The sequence below is a fragment of the Equus asinus genome, chromosome 4 (genome assembly GCF_041296235.1).
Source record: "Equus asinus isolate D_3611 breed Donkey chromosome 4, EquAss-T2T_v2, whole genome shotgun sequence".
Taxonomy (NCBI): Eukaryota; Metazoa; Chordata; class Mammalia; order Perissodactyla; family Equidae; genus Equus; species Equus asinus.
Window position 1 is genome coordinate 82,651,570 of NC_091793.1, and position 25,485 is coordinate 82,677,054.

At 37.5% G+C, this 25,485-nt stretch overlaps 1 long non-coding RNA gene across 2 annotated transcripts in view; it reads left to right on the forward strand.

Annotated features, from left to right (window-relative positions):
* Window positions 1-25,485, forward strand: part of LOC139045188 (uncharacterized) — a 208,723-nt gene that overhangs the window by 149,061 nt on the left and 34,177 nt on the right. Inside the window, exon 3 of one of the 2 annotated variants that reach the window (XR_011503080.1) lies at window positions 15,268-17,335. The exons of the other annotated variant lie outside the window; for it this stretch is intronic. This is a non-coding gene — a long non-coding RNA (uncharacterized lncRNA). Of the gene's footprint in view, window positions 1-15,267; window positions 17,336-25,485 lie in introns of those variants that run through there. 2 annotated transcript variants of the gene reach the window in all.

The window sequence follows — 25,485 nt, forward strand, 5'->3', positions numbered from 1 at the left end:
GTGGTAGTTATTTTACTATGGTTACAAATGAAGTGCTATGATGACCAAAAGAAGGAGGATCTCTAAGATCAAGAATCTAGGATATCTTCCCACAAAAGGTAACATTTAAGCTAAGTATTCAGGATAACAAAAAGTGTAGGGACAGGGAAAAGCATTAAATACCAAAGGGATGTACAAAAGGCTGAGCAAGGAATATGGGAGTGAAGCTTCTGTAACTGGAGAATAGTAGAGTTTTACTAAATTTTCACAGTATTTATTAGTTTGTTAGGGCTGCCATAACAAAATACCACGGATTAGGTGGATTGAACAACAGGAATTAGTTTTATCACTTTTCTGGAGGCCTCAAGTCCCAGATCAAGCTATCAGCAGGTTTGGTTTCTCCTGGAGTCTCTCCCTGGCTTGCAGAGGGCTGTCTTCTCCCTGTGTCTTCAAATGCGTGGCCTTTCTTCCGTGCAAGTACCTGTCTGTGTCCAAATTACCTCTTCTCATAGGGAGACCTGTCAGATAGGATTAGGGCCCACCCTAAAGACTTCATTTTAATGTAATCACCTCTTTAAAGGCTCTATCTCCAAATACAATTGCACTCTGAGGTATTGGGAGTTAGGATTTCAACATATGAATTTTGGGGGGGAACACAATCTAGCCCATAGCAGTGTGCGAGGGCTGTAGTGAGAGATAAGGCTGGAAACTGGTCAGATAAGAGATTAATACCATTTAAGTAGAGTGGAATTTCTCTGTAAGTCCTATTCAAGGATTTAGAGCAAGGTATCCCTATCATCAAGTTTTACTTTAGAAAGTTAATTCAGGCAACAGGAGATTAGTGGAGATAAGAAAGATAAGGTAATTCTCTTTGAAGGGTAAAATTGAAAGACATCAGGAACTTAGATACCATTTGCAGAAGAAACAGAAGAGTTAAAAGATAATGCACATTTTCTGGAATCTGTCAACAGCAATGGAAGCCAGTAATACCAGTATGAAAGTCAGAAGATGAATGGTTTTGTGTGGCATGTGACACCTTGGGTGTCAGGTACACTGAGATGGAGGTTCTGCTGGCTGTCAAGACAAGTGGGCAGGAGGCAGCTGGTACAACTATTTGGAGCTGTGGGCAGGAAGGGTGGATCATCAGTTTAGAGATAATAAGACAACCTCTGAATGAGTCTAGTTACCAATGGTTCCAGTGTGTATGGAGGAAAAGAAAAATGGACTGGGGGATGGAATGGCAGTGTGAAAGGTTCTGGCACTATCATAAGAGGGTATTTGCAAAAGAAGGATAGTTTTGTGTCCTTCAAACTCCTTGCATAGGCAGCTGACATCTCTGCTCCCAAGGGAAAGAGTGCTGGCAATGTGAGTGAGACTTGCCCAGATTGCAACTACATCACAATGGAAGCCCTGCCATCTGACACTTCCCAAGAAACTTTCTACCATTTGGCAGAAAGAAATGGCCCAGCCAATGTTGATTTGGAGGTTTCTTTTAATCAAGCATTCCAGTACACACAACCCTGAAATTTCTATCCAGTAGCCTTAAAGGCAGGCAATCACCCTTCTGAACTCTGTTCTCTGGCTTCCATCAGGGCAGGTCACATTTTCAATGAAAGTTCTTCTATCTGACTCCATTAACATTATCCTAGTAGATTTGGCATCAATAAATTATTATTGTAGTCTGCTGGAGAATATATAACTCTGGTCCATTTAAATTCCAGAAGATTTAGACTTTGGCCTTTGTTGGTCTCTGAAACTCTGTTACATTAATTGTCTCACTCTGCCCTACTTGTTATGATATTCATGATGGAAAATGGGTGCCTTAGTGTAAACACATGCAACATTCTCTCTCCATTTTCCCACTCAGCATCCCATGTCTCTTCTCCTCCTCTCTTTCCTGTTTTTGAATGCAATTTATTTTAAGTACCCCGAAGAGATGCTTCAACATTTGTTGATACTAATCAGTTCTGATCTTTCCTGTCCCCCTCCAAAAGCTCTGTGGAAAAACTCCAATTGCAAAATAGCAAATAAAAATGTTACCATATCTCTCAAGGAAGCTAAATAAATGATCAGATGCTCAGGCAGCAAACAAAATTACCAGAATCCTCTCAGGCACATGTCTGACTTGGACAATCTTCCTATTCCTCTGACTTTCCTATTGAACTGACCTCTGGACACCAAGCCAAATTTATAATTCTTTTCACACAGAACCAGTATATGTCATCAAAACTGGAATTCCCAGCCTTGGATTACCTGAGAAACTGAAAAACGGCATTCATCACTCAATTACAAGTTTAAGTGCTATGCAGACACCCTCAGGATTTAAGATCAGCAACTATCTGCAAACGAGAATTGACAATGTCTTCATCACTGCATTTGAGGTTATTACTTAGGAGTATGCAGTTGTAGGGAGGAAGACATTTCCTCCACCCTCTCTGGGTTCTTCTGGCCAGAGAATGAATTAAATTCACATGAGACAGAATAGCAGGATAAAATTAAACAAAGCTTTATAACATGTATACATGGGAGAGGCTCAGGCAAGCTGAGTAACTCACCAAAATGGCTGAAGCCCCCACCTTAAATATCATATTCAGCTAAAGACAAAGGATGTTGGGGGTGGGGGGAGTCAGTTACAGGAGGTTACCAGACAAGCACAATAAACAGGAATAAGATTATTGTGCAGATTTAAGTGTCCTTGCATTCTGTATTGATAGGAGTTTCTAGAGATAAGGTCATCCCCTTCTTCCTGGTACAGAGAGGGAGATAACTTTACAGATGGAGATTTCCTTTACAATGTAAATGTCTCTTAACAAAAGGGTAAGTAAATTCTACTTTTCAGTTGCTTCCCTGTCTGCAGTGTATTAAAAGCAACCAGCCCCAAATAATCCTCATGGCAAAGAGACGTATCTTGGGGTGGCCAATTCCAGGCCCCTACACAGTTATATGATGAAACTATCGAGCAGGTAAATAGATTAAAGCAATTGAGATGGAAGAGAGGGTAAGGTTTATGTGTGGAAGAGCATTACTGTGTCTTCGAAAACAAACAAAACTCTATGTTTACTGTCAGCTACGAGATATGTACATTTCAAAGGTTGATTAAGATGGGGAGGGTATACAAACAGTCCTTTCATGATTCAACTTAAAATTGTAAAACCAGCAAATATAAAAGAATAATCCTAAAAGGACCAATGCATGAAAGCCATAAACATGTTTTCCCTTAGCAAAAATAAATTGACTTAAGCCAATACAGAATATTTCTGCTCTTTTAGATTGAACCACATGTTCCTAAAGATTTTATAAAACTATTCCCTACTCCCCAACAGTGGAGTAGAGCAACCTGTGTTGAATTGCTATCTAAATGAACAGACCTCAGGAAATAGAAAAGTTGTTCAAATCTAATATGGCAACCTAAGAAACATATTCATTCATGGGAAAACTTTGGAAGCATGATAAATGGAAACTTTTCCATTATCTCTTGCATCACCAGAGTTGAAGCCTCTCCATCTTTTATTCTTAATTGGCCATAATAACTTGGACTACTGGTCAGCTACAGTAAATTGCTTGGTTTAAAAAAAAAAGAACTATTGCTCAGAGCAAATGAAAGTTCTCTGTAGGGAGAAAAAAAATCACAAAATGGGTGTGGAAAGTGAAATTCTAAATAAAAATTCTTTTAATTTGTCTTGGATGTTGACATGGGGGGAGCACAGCAAGTGGAGTTTGTGTGCTTTGCAAGCAGTTTCTGAAAATGACAATGCCAAGCCTATTTAACTCTTGTAATTACCTGTCACCGCTCTTCCAGGGACTGTCTGGAGACAAGGGAGCTGTGTGCCTGGCTGTGCAATGCTGACTGAGAGATAAAAATTGGGGATATGCCTGGGGCTTGCTCATCCTGACTATACTGTGTGGGAAGATATGCCTGCTGACATAGTCCCCTGATAGATAAAGCAGTTAAGTGGCCCCAAGCAATAGCACCAATGCTCTGGGGTCAAAAGAAAGTGTCAGATGAGCTTGACTGCACTGCGAAGACCAGAAATCAGAGACACTTCTACTTTTAGAGGCACTCAGTGTTTTGGAAAAATTATGAACCTCGTAAATTGAGTCAGTTTGATTTATTATTTTGTGTAAATTATCTTTTTGTTGTAATGGTCACTTTTACTTTAGACTTTGGGACTCTCTTGCCATCCTACTTTTCCTCCTCGATTGCCAGCCCAGTTGTCTCAGGCGGAATATGAAAGATTTCTTGCAGTATTATATCTCACTCTTTAGACATATTTGACCTTTTTCATGGCCCAACTCTAGGTCTAACTTTTGCTCTTGAGTACATTTACTTTCAAAGATATCATTATTGCAAACAGAAAATGATCTGGGCATATCCAGGGCTGTCCAAGTACACTGAACTTGCCCTTTAACACTCTGCCAATGACATGAACTAAGTGGCTGTCAAATATAAATGACAGACTACCAGTGACATCGCATTTTGATCTATAAGCACTATGCAAGATATAATGTGACAATAATGGCAGGGCCACACAAAGTGATTCTTGGCAAACAGACAGAGCCAGGGTAACAGGATAAGCAACATGGAAGGTGTCTCTCTGCTGTTTTGCCATTTGAATATGTTTACCTTTTATTCAAAATTAAAGGTTTAAGATGGATTGTTTCTGGCAGTGGTTATGAAATAATTTAACATACAACTGGTTAATAGTATTTATGTGTGTTCATTCATATGTTTATTCATTCATTTATTTATTTGTTCTCTAATGGATTTTTAGACCTCCAGGGACCTCAAATCCATCTCTCAAGTGCCTCTCACACTGCACCAGGTCTTTGTTCAAAATTACATGAAAATTTATCTTCTGAATAAATACACCAGCTATACTGGGCAGAAGAATAGATAAGAGGTCTGTTTATTGTACTGAGTGATAGTCCCTTTGTAAAAGGGATTTACAATAAAGAGCAAGGAAATGGGATTTAAAGAGGATAGTTTGGAATGTGTATCTTTAGAAAGAATAAATTAAAGAAGGCATGCCTACACATAGGTTGAGATACAGGTACAAAGAAGCAAAGGTCATATATGGACGTGTTATCCATCTTGTGTCTATCTGGTTTTGTATTTGGGCCTTCATCTAACTTGGATTTAACTTGGTTTTGCATTGAACTGATATGGAATAAATCATTATAATAAATGCATGGAATGCTAAGGAGCTAGGTTATGAAGCTTCAGATTCCTAGGGAGCTGTCCTAGGGGTAGCCCAGCTGTAGAAGGGCGTGCTACAGGTGAATGACCCAGTCACACATTTCTCCCACAAACACCGGCTGGTGAAACTATGAATTGGTGGGTTCACAAGATCAGCACATTTTCAGAAGGATACAATATAGACAGTGCTGCCAAAGTAAAATGAAACTCTGAGTCAAATTGATTGCTGTCTATGAAGTATTGACATGGTTGAAACTTGAGAAGAGTATTCAACTTGATTAGAATTCATATTGGCTTCTTGGGAAGTTGTATGCATTTTTACTGTACGCTAGAGATACAACAAAACCATGACTCAGAAATTACTAGAATACAATCAATTAAGTGGCCTGAAAATAGGATGACAACTGTAGCAGGAATCTTTTAAATAAGATGGAAGGGAAGACAGAGCATTTCTTCAGTTTGACACTAGATTTCTATGTCGATAAAATCAAGTGATTAAAACTGAAATTAGAAGAACCAGGTTAAAACCAAGTGATGCTCATCTTGAGGTGGTATGTATACATCAATAGGATGTGTGTAGCATTCTTCAGAAATCACAGCCGGATTCCAATCCTTCAGAGTTTTTATTTCAATTATCATGCCATAGCTCAGCTCCGTTTCAGGAGATGTGTTGAAATTTGTGATGCTCCTACAGGAATGCAAGGAATTGATAGTGACCATCCTGGAGACCTGATACCACAGAGGATATTGACAATGAGAGAGAATTACCCTTAACTTAATATATTAATAACAATCATAGAACAGTTAATTAATATCAGAAAAATATTGTCTTATTGTAGACTAAATAATTAGCTTAAGCATAATTCTCTCTTTGTGTCTCTATATCTCTTTTTCTTTTCCTCTCTGTAAAATGTGGATGTAATTATATTATGTCTGCTGTTGAGGACCAACCCTGCCATGTTACGGTGTAAGTAAAACTGTCTGTTCTCATTCAGATTCCATTGTGTACTCTGTAATCTACATCATACACTAATATTGACCAGAATTTGTAGGCAAGTGGTAAATCTATGGAGCTCCCCAAGTGCTGATTTGAACCCTGCTGACCATCCATTGACGTTCTAGCACTTAGTATGGTAGCAGGCACTCGATATCTATTTCTAGAGTCAATATCTTACCTTGGTCTACACCTGTACCTCAGACTAAATATTTCACATTTTATTCGTTTGCACTAGAACGAATATATCAATCGCAGAGCAGTTTGCCACCACTGCATGGATGCATTCAAAACTCAGGCTTTAAAACACAGAGGTTTTATAATCCCAAATTACAGTTTTGAATGTTTCTAATGCCCCAGAGAGTATTTCCACTCCTTGCTGTGTAAGATTCTGGGCAACACAGAATGTATCGGTTTTTTCGCTTTCCTTGAATGTGATAATGATGTGCAAAAGGCCGTCTGCCTATAAACACCTGTAAATGATTGATACAGTTGCAGAGGGGAAAATCGATTGTTGTCATTTCCTAGCCTGAGTGTTAACTGGACACTGTCTCTATTCCCCCCTATTAAATTATCCCTCAGCTGCTGCACTGGGGTTAAAATCTATTCCTTTGCACACAAATGCTCCTTTCCCAGGATATTGCTGTTGATCTATTTTTGTATGCTTTCCATGTTGATTAGAATAGAAAAATCTCAGTGTCAAATGATACTGGAAATAAGAAACAGAAGTTGTGAATATTTCTTTTCTTTGTAGAGCATATATCCCTTTCTCTGGCACCTCTTGTCCATTTTGCAAAAGACTTCTATTCTTCTGCTGAACATATTTTTCTGTGACTATTCTCTTTATTGTAGCTGCTTGTTTTCAGTTTGCCACAAATGGGAAGTCATCATGCTGATAGGTAGGTATTACTTTGTTCATGAATAGGGTTACTGTGTGAGGAGGAGAGCGTAAAGAGAATGCAGCGACAACAGGGAAGAAATGCTTTCAATGGATGTTTTCGTTTTCCTCTGTGATTACTTTCAAAGCCTCTGAGCTCACATTGTGACCTTTGGTTTCGGCCTGTTTTTGTGATTCTGCATTGATTGAGACACTGCTGCATTGGATAACTTTTCTTCCAGTCGAGAAGGTAAAGTACAACAGTACAATAGAAGAGAATTGGAATTAAGCAGCATGCAAATTGCAAAAGTCAGTCCATGGCCAGACAATAGCCCTTCACTCTGGCTGCAGGGATAACCTAGTGAAGGAAAGCTGTCCCTTGATTGGATTAAACCTGCTATTGCACATGCACCAAAGACCAAAATTAAACGGAATTGTCTCTGAAACAAAAGGCAAGTTTCTGAAAATAGCTAGAGAAAAAGTACATTTTCTCCCAAACCTTCTGCAAAGGAAAGAGCGGCTCTCAAAAGAGCTTGCAGAGTCATTGGAATGGATATTTGACAATAGATTTGTTCTTTGACGAAAGATAAATTAGTGAGGTGAACTTTGGTCAAACAATAGAAATAGTGTCCCCTAAGGAAAACAAAACACTATTCTATAAGGGAAAGGAGCTTGATTGGTTAGCAACCTAAAGAACTGAAATATCATGAGAAGCTGTGCACAGCCACTTTTCTCTAAGAATGTTTTTAAATTCCCTGTGGTAAAATCTTTTGGCTTGGGCTTGATTCATATATGCTCTTAAAGCTTAAACATTTTGCAAGGTCCTTTAAAATAGATCTAAACTGATGGGAAAAGAAAGAGATTATCAGAGGAGGATAAATTGAAGAAGGGCTGAGTAGAAAGGAAAGTTAAGAGCCAGCAATAAATAATACTAAGATGACGTATGATTTGATCAACTCAAAATTTTTTTAAAAATTAGTAATTCTTTAAATATTTGACGTCGTGGCCAACACTTCACATATATTATTGTATTTGGTCCTTATGACATAATCATGTGCTGCTATTATTCTTCCATTTTACATATTAGGAATCTGATTAGAGCTATGTGAGGGCTGAGGTCAGTAATTTATATACGATTCCACAGCTAATAAATAGCAGAGATAAAGATCAAGCACAGCTTGTACTCGAAAGCCCATACTCTTTCCCACTGCACCATCATTTCCCAAAGTGAGGTCTGCAGAGCTCACTCCTTAGCAGCAGTATGCAGAAATAATATGTTAGAGGAAGCCTGTCAGCCACACCCCGTACTGCCCCTAACTTGGTGAGCCACATGAAATATTTACCTAACCAAGCCCTGAAAGTTCTGAAGTTAAGAAACCTGTTATACTTTTAAAAAATCCAACATTTCCCCAATATGATTGACAGTAAACTCTTCTTTTCTCTATACTACCAACCACTCACTTTTCTATGCTGTTGGTCAATAATTCCCTGTTTAAAGAAAGATGTATCAAGTACCTAAAAAGTCAAAGTCGTTGTGCTAGGCCTTGTTCACAAATGTAGCTTCTGTTCTTAAAGAATGTACAACCAAGTCCAAGTGAAGGGTTAAGAGTGCAGAACATAAGTGCACAAAAGTCTAAAATGATGATTATAACTGGATATAGAGAGGCTAATAGCCGTGAGGCATTGATGAAGGGGCAGTTCCATGATTTTGAGGAACCGTTATCAACTGTTGATAGTGGGTGACAGATATTTAGAGCATGGGTGTCAGTGCAGTATCTGTAGCACAAGTATATTTTAATTGTTGATGACTTTGATAATCTTCTAATAAAGAGAAAAATTTTAAATTTTGTTCAATCAAATGGTTTGTGATTAGTAATGGAGCATGTTAATTTTATACTATTCAATCAGAGATTAATGTCTGGAAGATGATTGCTGCTATTAATGTGTTAGATCCACATCATGAGTTGTATGTTGAATATACCAATGCTCTCTTATGGGCTTAATAAAGACACTCATACCCAGGCCAGACATTACTCTCTGTATATGGAAGATAATAATTCTGAGCACCTTTATTCTGCCAATCCCAGGGAATCCTTACATTCTACTGTGTATAGAATGTGCAAGCGTGCATGTGTGTGTGTGTGTATTGATCTAAAGGGGTACTTGAAAGTATACATTCTTGAATTACGCTAGACAATGTGATGATTATAAGCTATATCAGAAACTGGACCCTCTTATTAAAAATAAATATATATATTTCAAATAGATGGCTTTCTCAGGAATTTGTAATTTAAGTCAAATAGATTGAGAATTGAAAACCAAAGTCCTAAATAAGTGAACTAGGTCAGATGTCATGCAAAGTGTGACTCCAAAAATAAAACTTAAGTCATGAAATGGAAGAAACAATTGGGCCAGTCAGATGGTATGTCATGGAGCAGAATTATTCCTCAAACCTTAAAGAGTCACATCCTAAGAATCAGTTTTTGGCAAAATCTGAGAATAATTAGCAGCATCAGGCAAGGCGAGCTCCAGAATTTTGCAGTGTACTCAACACACACACACGTGAACTCATGGCAACAGAATATTGTAGGGGAGCTTTTATTATTTTTTTGAAGGCTGGATGCCCTGTCCCTGAGGACATACTGCTTTTAGTCGTTAGAACTGGATATCTATCTGCTACAGCATAATTGCTAAAATTCAGGTCTTACCTGGGGAAATTCTGGGATGGTCAATGTATGGCATACATCTTGTTGGCTTTTGAACCACCAGTTAGTTTATGGAACAAATATCTGATAATTTTAGGTTTCAATATAGCACATAGGTCAGATAACGTTTATTATATTCTTTCTAGCTCTCAGGCTTGTTAAGGCGCTTACAGTATTTGGGTCCTAAACAGGAGGTCAGTGGTTATACTTGTCTTTTGGGGAAGGTTCGTTATGAAAGGAAGTCCATTCCAAGTAGTATCGGTGTGATTCTAGACAGCATCATTTTAACTTTTTCCCATTACTTATATAAATTTGGCTTTCCATTGAATGACCAGAGCAGACTGAAATTACCACAACAGCACTGGAGAGGATTTACAAAGGTCAGACTGAAACTATTGGGGCAATTCTGTTGTTCCAAACAGCATAATCTATCCTAGGTACTAGAATGAGGATCAGAAGAGATCCTACAGGAATATCTGCCTAAGAGTGGTCTGAGGTCTTGACCATGCAAGAGAAATTGAGGACGAAGGATTGAGTGTCCTTATTCAGTGATGTCCCATTATATATCGAAATGAGGACTTGGAACTAGAATACTTGTTTTGGATCGAACTGACTTATATAATAGACTACGGAGGGAATGAGCCGTTTGTCACAGTCCCCCTCAAGCCATCCACTTAGATGGATGAAATTAAGCTCTCCTAACACCCAGGCTTAGAAGCAGGGGTTAACTTATTAGAGATAAAATTCATAAGTGGAAAGTAGTGGCACTGTAAAATTGAGGACTCTTTTGGTTGGAAATCCCAGAAACTTAACTCAATTTGACTTCAGATTAAAAACAATACAAGATGTTTACTTACCAACATTTCCAGGAAATCCAAGGGCTGATCATATTCTCTATTAGATCAAGGGGTGAAATCTGTCTCCAATTTTTTTCTTTTACTTTTAGCTATGCTTCTCTCCGTTTCTTTTTGTGTGTTGATCTCGTTATCACGCTGACACAGATAGGCTTGTGTCACATAATAAGAATGATGGGCATGAATATTTCCAAACCAACAACCTTACGATAGATAACCCCAAGAGAGGGAAATATTTTCTTTCCCAACAACCATCTACCCCATCACAAAGACCTGAATTTGCTCCCCTTTGCTCAAATTGCTCATATTTAACTCTTGGGCCAGTCACTTTGCATAGGGATGAGGAGTATCATGATTAACCAGGTGAGGTCACACGCCTCTCCTTTTGCCCAGGGAACTTGTGTAAACCTGGAAATTTTCAGTTTTCCAAGAAATAATAGAAAGAGGCCCAGGTAGTTCCTCAGGGGTTAAAAATGAATTGGGCAGAAAAACATAATAGATTATTTCTGACACCAAGTTACAATGTTCCCATTTTTGTGACCATGGCATGTAAAGCAATATACTCTCACAATCATGAATTCAGCTGGTAAAGGATATATTGATAAATATTCCTTTTGGATCTTTCACCAACTAATGTTAAGACCCCTCCCAACTGGGTTGCTTCTTTAAAGGAAAGCTGAGAAGTCAAACTGGGTCTCAAGGCATCATTGGAAACAACAAAGACATACACAGCCTCTGACTGAGTTTCAGTCCTGCCAAGATGTTTCCCTTCAGATCCATTCACCAGAGACAAGGGCCTTGTTCCTTTATCTCCCCTGAAACAGTTGCATTGAAACAAGGTTTTATTTCACGTTGATCTGATTCTTCTCTCTTTCTTACTAGAGTAAAATTCAGCAGCTAGAGCAACTACTGCATTTTCTGGTAGGCAGTAATGATTACAAGGTTGTTACAACTGCTTTCTTATCACGGGACTTGCAATTCTAGAAGCAACTGGCTGCTCACTCTCCTTTATCTTTTAAGGTGAGATAATCACAAACAGAATACTTAGGAATTTTAGTACACATGCTTCTTGCCAATAGATGTTGTATCTTCCTCTGATCTCTATGATACAGAAATTGTGCGATGTATTTTGTTCATAATGTAAAGTTAACCCAAACAGCTAAAAATAAGCTTGAGGATAAGTTGAGATATCAAGTGTACTTTGGCAGTTGAGGTATATTTACAGATCTTTTAATTAGCTGTGGATATTTCCAACTTTTGACTTTAAGTACAAAATATCCTTCAGTCTTCTGTATGCCCTTGGAGTGTTTACTCTTTGACATTTTCCTTTTCAACTCTATGTGAATTTATTTTATTGGTTTGTATGAGTAAGTTCCCATATGAATAGAAAGTAAACTAGAGTAAAACACCAGGAAGCAAGTTTCTTATTTCAATTGTCCTTTTAATTCTGTTTTAGCATTTTAAAAGTAACTTTGGCTACAATGAGAGACATAACAGATTTTTTTTCTCTATTTTCTATAATTAAATTTGGAAAGGGTTCGGGGAACATATACAATGGGGTTAGATGAGAAGGCAATCTTATTTAACTGAGTGCTGTTTACAAACAATTCTAAATCTATTGACTTTCCCATAACCTTAATTTCTCTTGACTGGACTAAACCTTACGACTTCTTTCCATCACCATTAGAAACAAAAACATTCTAGCATAACACATCTGGGAGGAAACTCAAAAGATTTCTTTTTAAGAACAAATGAATATCCAAACCATCTTAGTTGCTTGTCTATCTATTCTCTTTTTAATGTTTTAATGAGAACACTGGAGGTTTTGTGCAAAAAATATTAAAACAGGATTGTGAAATTAAACACAAAGTACCCTGTGCTTGGCACTTTGAAAACTGCAGTTTACACAGCCAACCTGGGTGTACGATCAATGCTGTGTACTGAGCACCCTCCACGCACTGAATTTATAAGAGTTATTTTTTTGACATGGACTTTTTCAGGATGACTCCTTTCTCTTTTACTTCTGGATGACATCTGTGTCATGGATCTGAAATCACTTACACTTGCCTCCCACTCCAAATGCCAGGTGTTGGAGAGCACAACTCACTTTTATTTTGAGCTGTCAGTGTTTCATAAACAGTTATCAGCCATCACAATAGCTTCTATTTCATTCTGTTCTATGCCTTATAACAGTCAACATCCATTGAGTTCTCAGTAAATATTACTGACAAAATGTTTGTCTTGACTGCATAAAGCAAAATTTTCAAAGTACCAACTCCGTGTAGTCTTGCACTGGAGTACTCTGACTGATTCGAGGGTCCAGTATCGACTTTCCTCCCACAAATTCTTCAAAGTTTACTAGCTGGCCAGCTTCGTGGTGATGCCTCTCTCTGTGATACCACTTTACAAGTAATATTACTTTTTACACTCCCAATAATGGCGCCTGGATGTATCCTGTATGAAATGAGGGAATGAACATTTTCTTTGGAAAGTTGGAAAACTTGTTTATGGATCTAGTATAGCTCCTCTCAATGGAAGTTCCTGGTGTGGTTTAAGACTATGAGTTTAAATTGGTCTCTCTCAAAGGGGCAGTATTGTGAAAGCTGTGTGCCACTGTTCACCCATTGAGCTTATTGTAATGCTACAATAAATAGTTTTCTTTTTTTAATATTGCTATTCACTGCATCTTTATTGTTATTGTTCACGCACCTGGAGGCTACTTGGCAATGGGAGCACACATACAAAATAAGAAACCAGCAAATTCCATTGCATAATCATAATCTAGGAAAGGCAAGCAATATGACAGAAATGACTCTTACTGTGTTACTCCGCTTTCCCCTGAAATGCATATTCTCACATTCAGTCAAGCTAAAAATCTTCGTATCATCCATGGCTACTCTTTCTCCCACTTAAGGCTGATCTGTCATTAAACATGCCTTTGAATTATATGCCAAACGGCCACACTTCACTGTTTTCAGTCACCATTTTTCTTACATAGTTATTAGCACTAGCCCCTCAAATACTTATCCCAAATCCATCCTTGCCCCCTATTATCTCTTCTGCCCACCTCAGCTTGAGTGGTGCTAATATAATATATATGAGATCACATCACTTTCTTTTCAAACTTTCAACTTATTGTGTTCTTGGCCCTTTATGTTTCAGCTTCCAGCATACTTCTGACTCCCTCTCTTATCATTCTCTACCTTGATCACTCTGGTCCAGCCACGGCATTCTCCTTGTTTGCCCTTAAACACGCTTCAGGCCCTTTGAATACTTAATACTCTGGTTAGCAAGCTCTTCCTCATGTTCATTCATCATCTCTTCCTCAGTTTCTATAGATCTTTGCCCAAATATCCCCTTAATAAAGAAACCTTTCCTGACCATTCCATATAAAATAATATCTCTCACTCTTACTTTCTATTCAATGATTACCACCTGATGGATTTTAGAAATTTCTTTCTTTCTGTCTCTCACCATTAGAATGTAAGCTCCATGGTGGTGAGCACTTGGATTTTATTTACTATTGCAGTTTAAGTGCCTAGAATAGTGTGCTAAAAAAAAAATAGAGTATGCGCTAAAAACAAAACTTATGTGTTGAATAAATGAATTAACAAAAGTGTATTCAAACTTAGGACAGATATTATCTGGCCTATTTTATTGTCTTTTAGCAAGATTAGTCTCATATGACAATATTTTTTATTTCTAAAGTATAACTGGGGTGTGAGGGATAAAGATCCCTTAAGTTCTGATCAGAAGGAAGAGCGATGTGATGAAGGGTTAGCATATTATGGCTCACTATTTGGGGTAGAAGCTCCATGGGGTGAGAACCCACTCTGACAAAACTCCAGAAATGATTAATGTGGCTCACCTGTAACTCACAACCAGCAATTTCTCATAGTTCTGGTAAGCAACTCTGCTGACTCTCGGGAATTATCCCAGTAAGTAATAAATCACAAAAGTAATTAAAATGCCCCCTTAGAATCCGGCAGATTTTATGTTCAACCTCACATTCAGTTGTCTGGGAGACGTTATTGACTCAGATTTAGGATAAGAAAATAGTACAGAGCCACTGGCGTAGAGTATTGTAAGATATGTTATTTTCAATTTTTCCTTGTCCCTTTTTTAGTTTCTATGTTCAAGAGCATGACTTTGACATAGAATGACATAGAAGAGTGTTAGGCATAGAATGGCCAAGAAATAATCTACTCCCTTAAGATGTAAATCTATCTCCTTAAAACCGGAAAATAAAACTTGATCTGAGTATCAGACTTATAATTGAGCCCCAATGTCACCTTAGCCACAAATAAGCCATTGGAAGGGAAGCGCATTAACAGGGTTGACATGTTTCATGATGTTGGCTGCGACAAAGCCTGTGAGGCCAGACAGTTTGCCAGAATTCTAAAAGAGGAGTAATGCCCTGTAAGTTCTCATCCTCTTTTTGCCTTGCCTCTCTTTTGTTCCCTCCACATTTTCCCCACACAAACACTGGACAATTTCAGGAGTTATACATCCCCGCTTCCATCATCAGGCCAGATCAATTGCTCTTTTGGGAATACATGCTTGCCTTGAAAAGTCGTCTTCTTCTTTACTATGGGGGATTTGGGAGGTTTTTAATTCACTTCACTCATGCCTTCTAAGAGTCATCTTTTCTTTTATGCCAGGAACATGAATTGCTTGGGAGCAGAGGGGAAAAGAAGAAAACTAGAGGAAGCAGTCATATAAGGACACTGGACACCTGAATGTTGTATGGAAGGGAAGACTTTCTCCTGAAACTTGGGAGTTCGGAAGTTTACTGGGGCCTTGCTTGATGCAGCCCTTGTTTACCTATAATTATAATGCGCTCCTCCCACTCTGCAGGAAGTTACCGGGCACAGAACTGTGGATCAATTGCCGTCTCTATCTCCTATCCATATTTATCCTCCCCTACCCTTGCATAAAAGAATGAGAGGAAAATTAGGGGAAATCTTTTGTCGTTTCAGATTCTCATTATAAAAATTGTGAAAGGATCAACTGAATAATAAATGAAAAAATACTCTTTGGGATGTTGAAGAAAAGTGCTGTATTTATAGAAAGTACCCCGTCATGACTTTTTTTCCTATAGAACACTTCACACTGCCATAAAACACCCAAGACTTCAGTGTAAGTGTTTGTTATTTCTGCATACCTCCCCAGGAATATTTTTAGATGCTTCAAACCTCCTCTTTTTCTGTTTTTTTCTCTATCTCCTTTTTCTTTTCAGTTTGCCTATTTTAGTTCTCTCCTTTAGAATTCTGGTTATAGGAAATTTCTTCCCAGTTTGCAGTTTAATAACTAGGTCAATCAGACCCTCTCAGGGTTAGAAAAGAAACTAGAGGTCACCAAAAGTAGAGAAAAGAGAAAAAGCAATAGATGAATTTTTGAAATCCAAATTTATTGTGCAGTGATTTATTATTCATACTGGAAAAAACAATAAAGAATCTAGAAGCTAGAAGCAAATACTAGGGACCTCAGTGTATATAAAAAATAAAAATGGAACAAACAGCTGGAAACAGACACACTGAAACAGCTAGAGAATTTCTAAGTATGTGATATTTCTCCCCTAAAGAAATTGTCTCGGAAATTCATCTGCCCATCTTGGGTCTGCTCATTTTCTGGTTCTAAAGGGAAGTTCACAGCCTGAGTTGGCATGAAGAAAACGACCTCTGGGACTGAGCTGCTCATCTAATTGATGTGAACATTGAGCTTTAGGGGGTATCATGGTGCCAGTATAGGCGTTGGAAGAGGTAATTTGTTAAATGGCTCCCCATGCTGTGTTAATTTGTCTCACCCCAGGAGCACTAGCTCTCAGAACGGAGCATATAATATTCTCCTGGCTCATGAGGGCTGGGCCTGGGTGGGGTAATGAAGCCTGGTGCATCAGGCCGCCTAGGGCATCATATGGAGGAAGAGAAGAAAAAAGAAATCATGAGGAGCTTCCTATTTAGTGTTATTCCTGTTTGCCATTGCCTTCAAGCCAATAAATATGCATATACTAACCAGTATTTCGAACTTTTAGCAGATTTCCTTGTCTTTGTAAGTGTAACAGGTCTTTTTTGACTCAGACTCAGTAAAAATAAATTAAAAATTTATTACTTTACATTACATATAATAAAGTATATGTTATATAAAATATATAACATTATATAATATTATAATAATAATTCTCTTTTTAGTAGAGGGACAACTTATGTAATGAAAAATGATTAATTCTCTTGTTGTAAAGTACTTTTGAGCACTCTGGTACTCAAATACTCAAAGACATCTAAGAGCACATAGGAAAAAAAGTTTTCAGACTGTTCCGAATTGTTGCCAGAATTGTTTGTAAATTGATAGCTGAGGCTCACGTAACTATTACGGGGCAAATCTACAAAGCAGCATTTTGACTTCAAATCCAGTGCTATTTCCACCACATCTCTCTACATTTTTGAAGTGGAAAACTGCCTACTCTCTGAGCAATGACACTTAGCAATAACTATTGTGATACAAGCGGGTGATTATGGGAGTTGCTTGTGTTTAAGATGATGTTGTACTTGGAACTGATGCAGTCCTGACCTACTTCCTCCCAACTCCTTGCTCTTTCATTAACAGGCTGTGTGACAACGGAAAAATGACTCCACTTCTCTGGATCTCAATTTGCTTTTTTATAAAAGCAATAAAGGTGTCGGTTATATCAAACGCCAGTGCTTTTTAAGTACCTGCTATGATTTGGGCTCTATGCTAGGTGCCAAGATTAAAGTGAGAAACAAGGTACCATGCCCCCGAAAGTGCCTAAAATCTTATTGGAGGAATTAGGTTAGATGAATTCTTAAGTCCCTTCAAGCTTTACCAGTGTGCAAGATACCACAGTGCGTGCTGTTCATCATTGGCAATCCAGACGGACCTTGGGGAATTCAGAGAAAGTTTGACCGGTAGTAGTGCCACCACTGCCATACACACAAATATACACCTTGCCTTGGAATCACCTCTCATGGGCAAATCATAGCAACTTTAACAAAGCAGTTGCTGCAAAGGAGAAAGCTCTGAAATTGTTGAAAATGAGCTGTGCGATGGGACCAGAATAAATGGCGAGAAAGGCAATTTGGGAGAAGCAGCAAGATGACTCGGACCAATATTTCTGTAAATTTGTTTTCAGTATGAATTTCTCTGTTTTTTTCTTTCAGTGTAGTAGTGTTTGGAGTTGGGAATGAGATTTTCCCCCAAAATCTCAGAACTGGGCATCTTGTTTGTTTTATTCCCCTCCAGCCAATTTCCACTAGAAAGGTTTCACAGGGCCCCACAGGACAGCACAACATGCGACACGTCCACAGCAGGGAACACGAAGCAGGGTTTGAAGTCTGGGGAGGAATTTTGCAAAAAGTTAAGGGGAAAAAAAGCTATATTTATGTGTCTCCTTAAAATATGTGTGTGTGTTTGTCTGCGAGTGTGTTGCTGCAATTAAAAAAAGGAAATATTGAGGAGGAGAGGCTAAGAAACAGAGCACGGTGGGACTTCGTAGCTGCTCTCCACCAGGGGAAGCCCTCCTTTGCCAGGTTAGAGGGACCTAACTCCTCTCCCCAGCGTCCTTCACAGATCACAGAGTGCCAGACGCCCGAGACGCTCGCCTAGACTTTGGCAATGCCAAGATCATGCACTTCAAATGCAGATGAGTCCAGTAGTTCCAAAAGGCAAGAGGCACAGGAAGTGAGAGCATAGGCATTTTTTTCCTAAGTAAAAGACTGCCGACTTAATGCTTTTAAATTTGGGGACCATTATTTAGGACATATGTTTAATTTTCTTTTCCTGCAATGAATTTATAAGAGTTGTAATTAACAGTAATTTCTAAACTATGGGCACAGACACACTATTCAGTCTAAATACAGTTAAGCTCGTGGGCCTGAGGGAACTTGTCGTTTTCCCTGAACAGATACTTGGCGGAAGAGTGTCTGCACTAACATGTCGACAGGAAGTATAAGCACAACTTCCGAAACGGGAGCCTCTGTGCTTTGTATAAGGGTTGGCTGACTTCTATGAAACCAGACTATGAGAGCCTAAATCAATCTAAATGTTCTGCTTACTATGCATGTTAGAAAAATAAAACCAAAGTCCAGTTAAAAAAATAAAAAATATATTGAAGAAGTGGAGATGCACTGCATGATGATTCCCAAGTGGCAGGACGTTCTGCTTTTACATATCTTGTTTTAATCTTTAGTTTTCCACTTTCTTAACATCAATCCAACAAGATTTTAAACCACACAAACAAAAAAGAAAAGACTAAGAAGAAAAGGAGACTGGGGAACTGACAACTCTCTTAATTAGAAGACGGAATCAGTTAATTTCTAAATGTCCGTTTTTTTTATTTGTTTGTTTTTTGGTGAGGAAGATTGGCACTGATCTAACATCTGTGCCAATCTTCCTCTATTTTATGAGGGATGCTGCCACAGCGTGGCTTGATGAGTGGTGCTCAGTCTACACCTGGGATCTGAACCTGCAAACCCCAGGCTGCCAAAGTGGAGGGCATGAACTTAATCATTATTGCACTGGGCCAGCCCCTTCATTGTCTTGTTTTGATGGAGTTAGAAGGCTGATATATATGTGATTGACCTTGGAGAAGATTTTTGAATATGCTAATGGATAGCATGACTAAACATTTGTTTAGCCTGAAGATTACTCCTGAAATGAGGCGAATTATAATAATGAGGCCCTGGAAGATTTCAGCAAATACTTTATGTAAACAAGACCTATATGAGAAAAGTAGCATTAAGACTTTAAAAGAATGTCTTTCTTTGCTCACATGGGGAGTTTATGGAGTCTATCGTGTAAAAGTAAGTGCTAGAATATAGTAAAAATTATTAGTTTCAAGGTTATTTTTTACTGATTTTGATAGTTCTACTGCGATTACATAAGATAATGTCACAAACCAAAATATTTAAAGAGATGATTTTCAAAGGGAAAAATATATGGAGTTGGAGGGAGGGACAAAGGGAGAGAGAGTGAAAAGGGGGAGTGAGAGAGAAGAGGGATAGAGGGAGAGAGAGGAAGAAAAAGAAGCTGATATGGCTGAAAGGTACACAAGACTTCTTTGTACTATTCCTGCAAACTTTTTGTATGTTTGAAATTAATTAGAAATTTAGAGTCTTTACAAAACATATTAAGTAGGGCAGGATCTTTTTATGTGAATTTATAACAAAATGATCTTCTGGAAAAACCAGAGTACCAAAAGCTGATACTTATTAACAACTTCAATCATGAACATTCTTTGTTTTCCTCTGCTCTCTAAGGCTATTGCTGATCAATAGTGCCTCATTCCACCAGAGTGTTCTAGAAGAAAAGTTGCACTCTCAATGGTTTTATTGCTATTCCTGATTAACTATCATGAACACAGTCTGAAACACTTCTCTAATCTACCATCTGTCGTTTGCATATAGGATGTGAACTTCATACTGTGTGCAAACCAGAAAAGGGAGACTTGATGCCTTAGGGGTGTGTGTGTGTGTGTGTGTGTGTGTGTGAATGTATGTGTGTGTGTGTGTGTGTGTGAATGTATGTGTGTGAGCTGCTTTTGAGAATGCTTGGTTCAGTGTACAGCAGAAATACTATTGATCCAGGCTTCAGAAGACGTGAAATTTGTCTGGCTCTCTGTCAGTCCAGCTGAACAACTTGGGCAAATCATTTAAGCTGCGTCTTTGTTTCCCTAATCAAAATGGGTGAGCTTGTCTAGGTCAGAACTGAGCAAGAGAACTTTCTGTGCTGAAGCAAATGTTCCATAATATGCCCTGCTCAAAATACTAGCAACTAGCCATGTGGTTGTTCAACATTTGAAGTGTGATGATGTAACTAAGAAAAGTAATTTTTAATTTTATTTAATTTTAAATAGTCACATATAACTAGTGGCTAACATACTGGCAAGCACAGGATTATATCATTGTTACAATTATTTTATTCTTTCTTTTACCATGGTATTGGAAATTGTAAGAAGGACTTGATTTTATTTCCAAAGTTTGTTAAAATCTTTTGGATGCCAAGAGCACTCAAGTTAAGTAAGTAAGGTGAAGATATTCATTCAGAGTGAGAACTTAAAAGAATCTCATGCAATTCAAATCTGCTGGAAATCCAAAATGACCAAAAAAGAGAAGACAAGTTTCTGGCCACCTATGCATATGTGGTCTTGGCCAAACAGAGGAAAGCTGTGCATTTATTGCCACCTAAATTCTATCATTTGCTTTGATGCACAGTGTTTATACTTAAACTTGAATTTGAATCACTAGTTGTTTCTTAGGATGCCTTGAAAAATATTATTCATTAATACAATGTTAAAAGACAAAGAGTTATTGTTTTTAAGGAAGGTATTTGATTCAAGCCAAACAATAAAAATATAGGTAGAAACTTCAAATCTCAAGAATAAACCAAGATAAAACAACCAATCTGTGTGTCATGAAATTCTGACAATTGGTCACCAGACACACATCTATTAGAAGTTCTAAGTCATTTTCAAGAGACGCTTTTTGAGCTTCATGGAAAAAATGAAGTTATATTTAATGAAACAGTAAAATCTTTAAATGTATACTATCATCTTAAGAATGATAAAAAGAAAAAAACTGTGAGCTGGCACTAAAACGATCAGTGTCACCATGTCACTGTCTATTAACACATGTGACCAAGAGTGGTTCAGAAGAAACTGTGAACTTAGACTGTGAATGCACAGACTTTGACCACAGTGCTCAAAAATGGAAGTTATATTTAATTGCGAATCAAAATATATATTCTTCTCTGCATTTAATATGCATATATAATTCGGCTTAAAATTCAATATTTGCTACTTACAGATTCTTCTCCAAATTTTTCTGTTCAAATTCCCAAGAAAAAGATGTGTTGGCTCATGCTGAGAGTGGCACTGGACCACGCCGGGTCCCTCACTAGACTATGGATGAACCATCCAACCCTACGGTCCCCAACTGGCTCTAAACACATGTACTGACTGGGCAATTAATAGTTAACGAATGAAGGAATAAGCAAATAAATGATGCTTGAGGTATAGCATGCAGTGTGATTGATTTGAAGAATTCACAAATATATTTCATAATTTTTATCCAGAAACTAGAATACTGACTGGCTCTATATCGCTTGTACCCAGAGTTAGAAATGGAAGTGATATGTTCTTAATAGTGAATGTCCAGGTTTGAACCTTGTCTAATTCTCAAATCTCACATAAACTTTTTGGATGAATAAACTGATGTTATAGATAGTCCCCAACTTGCCTAATTCAATAATATAATTTGTTAATAGAAAAACATTGTTATATTGTATGATCATTTTTTAAAATAAGCTAACATTTGAATTCATCTTTAGAAGAAATTTGGAGACAATGAAGAGTAATTTTCTAAACTATTTCTGATAAAGCTAGATGGCTAGGACTAATTTTGGAGCAGCTAAAGAGAAAGGAGACAAGAGGAAATATTGTAATGTGCTGTTCTACCTTTTAGGGAACTAGTTGTCCAAGTGGCTACTAGAGTTTATTACATAGAATCCTTTATGCAATCATCTGATCAGTTTGCATCTATGTTTCATTTCCTGAATCTGTTTTTTCATCTATTCTCACAGACTCTCTTTACTTTACCACCATTCCTTCAAAGACCGTGAGACTTCCAGATGCTTGCTTTAGAAAACACACCCATACTTTGACATCTAATTCCTGGCAACAGCCATTTCTGAGTAATAAGTTTTGTAGTCAATTTCATCTTGACTATAACATTAGCCTCCTGAAGTGGGACCACGCGTCGACTCAAACCCCAAATGCATCTGTGATAAGCCTGTCAGGAAAACTGGCTCCACTTCATATATGGCAGTTGACCGAAAGTGGGAAAAACTTGAAAAGCTGAATCAGGGGCATCTGTGAGCATAAACAAACACATACACTTGTATATACACATTATAAATAATTGTATTCTTTGAAACAACTACCTAATAAGAAAGCAGTTAGTAATTAATTTGTAACCAAAGTTGGGGATCCACTAAGAGTTCAGAATAGTTTTCTCTACTGCAGGAAGCTGCAGCTGGTGAGACACAACTTGTTAACATTCCAGCACCTCGATGTCTGTCACAGTAAATGTACAAGGTATTATATAAGTGGATGATAGTGTCTCATATCAGATACTGGGAAAATATTTGGAAAATGAAATAATTTATCTGGGAAAAAAAGTACACATTTTTGAACCTAAGAAGACTACTGGACTTTTAGATGCAAAAAAACAATGTCATTGTGAAAGTCAGTCAATTAAATTCACATCTTTTAAAACTCATTTTGGAAAATACATTTTTATCCTTAAACATTGATTGATTATTGCAAATAACTGGGTAACAATAGCTTAAAGTAAATCTCCATTAAGCTATGAATGTCTTAAAAATAGAGCATACGTATTTTAAAAACATTATACCTACAAAAGCATATCTATGAGGTAAGAAATCAGTGTTCAAAAGAATTTACCTTATAAGTAATCAGCTGAAAATCTCTTCCATCTAGGAATTTCTGAATTCAAAAGAATATCGTGAAGCTAATTGTAAAATAATACTTTATATTCTTTTTTTGGTGTGGGGAGGTGAGGAAGATTGGCCCTGAGCCAACATCTGTTGCCAGTCTTCCTCTTTTTGCTTGAGGAAGATTGTCCCTGAACTGACATATGTGCCAATCTTCCTCTATTTTGTAAGTGGGACGCCGCCACAGCATGGCTTGATGAGCAATGTGTAGGTCTGCACCTGGGATCCAAACCTGTGAACTCCGGGCTGCTGAAGTGGAGCGTGTGAACTTAACTACTACCCTACGGGGCCAGCCCTATTTTATATTCTTAAGGAGAAAAAAACCTGATTTTAGTATAGTGCTTTATGCATAGTAATTGCACTATTTACTTTGTAAATCAATGAATAAATCATTCAAATTTTTTAACAAATTAATTAAACACTTATTAAATACCTACTGTTTGACCAGAGATGTGTTAGGTTCTACAGGGAGTATAAATGAATTATGTGAAACTCTCTGTCCTCAGAAAAAGTTTAAATGTTTGGTGGGACTATCATGCACAGAGAAGCAATTTTACTTAAAAAAAGAGAACAATCATAGGAGTAAACACTAAAGCGCTAAATGGAGCATATTAATATCGAAATATAGAGTATGTGCAGCAATTGCTCTGTCATCACAAAATGGAGAGATCAACATAAAACATAAATACCAGTTTTAATATTTGTTTCTTAGAAAGAGTCACATTCTATTTCACCTTTGTCCTCTGTGTCTAACGTTGTGATTGTCATGCTTCTGAGTACTGTAAATTACCAACGTAGAAATGTTAATACCTCGGAATTCCTAACTGAAATATGAAAAGGTTACTGGATTTTTTTAAAGGGTTCCTAGTCTGTCAAGTTTAGACATCATTTCCTAGGAAAAATAAAAACTTTAAAATATTCAAACTGTTCACTATAGAGCCAAATTGATATTTTTCTCCTGTTATGGCCAACTAGATATTTAAATTAGAAGAAAGCATTATAATAATGAAATCGTAATGTATGTTTTGGAAATCAAGTAATATAGAGCAGATGAAGGCTATATTTTTTTCTGATGCTACATGTATTGAGACCAATTTTTTTGGTACTTAAACAGGAATCTTAATGGTCTGGCAGTGAGTTATGTTTGCATTCTCCAAATTAGCATCACCCCGTTCACACCCACATTGAATCTCACCAACATTACTGCAAATAAGGTCTTTCTACCAAGGGTGCTTTCATGTTACAAATGGTGATACAGAATGTGCATATTTTTGCATAATACAAATGTGCGATAGAAAGAAAAGTACCTTGAAAATAGATTAGCCTGTTTATAATCTTAAATATGTTAAGCTTTGGTTTCCCAATTTGCTTTAATTACAATATTTAATAAATGATGAAGTAAAGAAAAAGACATGCAATTGATTTTGGTTTCACTATTACAATTTAGTGCAAGTGAAAACATTCATTGACAGAAAGTGGATAAACATTTTTTAATGGATAAAAGTATTTATTCTTTTATTCAAGAAACTCTTCCTGAGCACGTTTACAGCTAAATCAAAGCCCTTCGACGATGCCCTGGATGAGTATTCGTCGGTAGGTGGCGTTGGCTATCACAAGTGGCTTGGTTAGCAAAGTTGTTTAGAAAAATTGGCACTACAGTGTCAAGATTATTATTATAAGGTCTTTACAGATCAGCTAACATTGGTGTCTCCAGTTCTTTAACCTTAGCTATCACCCTCACGAACAGGCTTTCAGTGAACAGAAATTTGGGAAAAAAATTATGAATGGCTTAAAAATAATCTTATGATCTCTACAGAAAACTATGTCAGAGTGCAGATCATGAGCTTCACAATTATTACAAATACTTTCAAAAGGTTGAAGGTGGTGGTTGAGAAAAAGAAGGAGCAAATTAAGAAGATGGTGTAGCTGGAGTAGCAATTTTTGCAAGACAATCTTGGTTAGAGAATTGAAGTTAAGCATAAGACACTGAGCCTTAAAAATATGTCTGTGCTATTAAGGGTGGTTGGTGGTGGGGCAGCGAGAGGTGGCAGAGAGCAGATGGAGCTGAGATGCTGTTAGAAGGGATGCTGTAGCAGAGTCAGAACATTTTCATATGAGGTCAGGATCTACGTCACCACTCATGAAACTCAGATATCTGACGGCTGAGGAGCATGGCCCTGAAAAGTTGAAAGCCAGGGTGATCCCAGGCAGAATGCCTCATGTTTCTATCCCAAATGTCTAAATTACTTTATATCTTATGGTCAAACAACAAAACTGTCCTATATGAACTCAATTCTGTCTTCCTGTTTTATAGTTAGAATCTGTAAGGTCATGAGCAAAAAGTTCCTGAT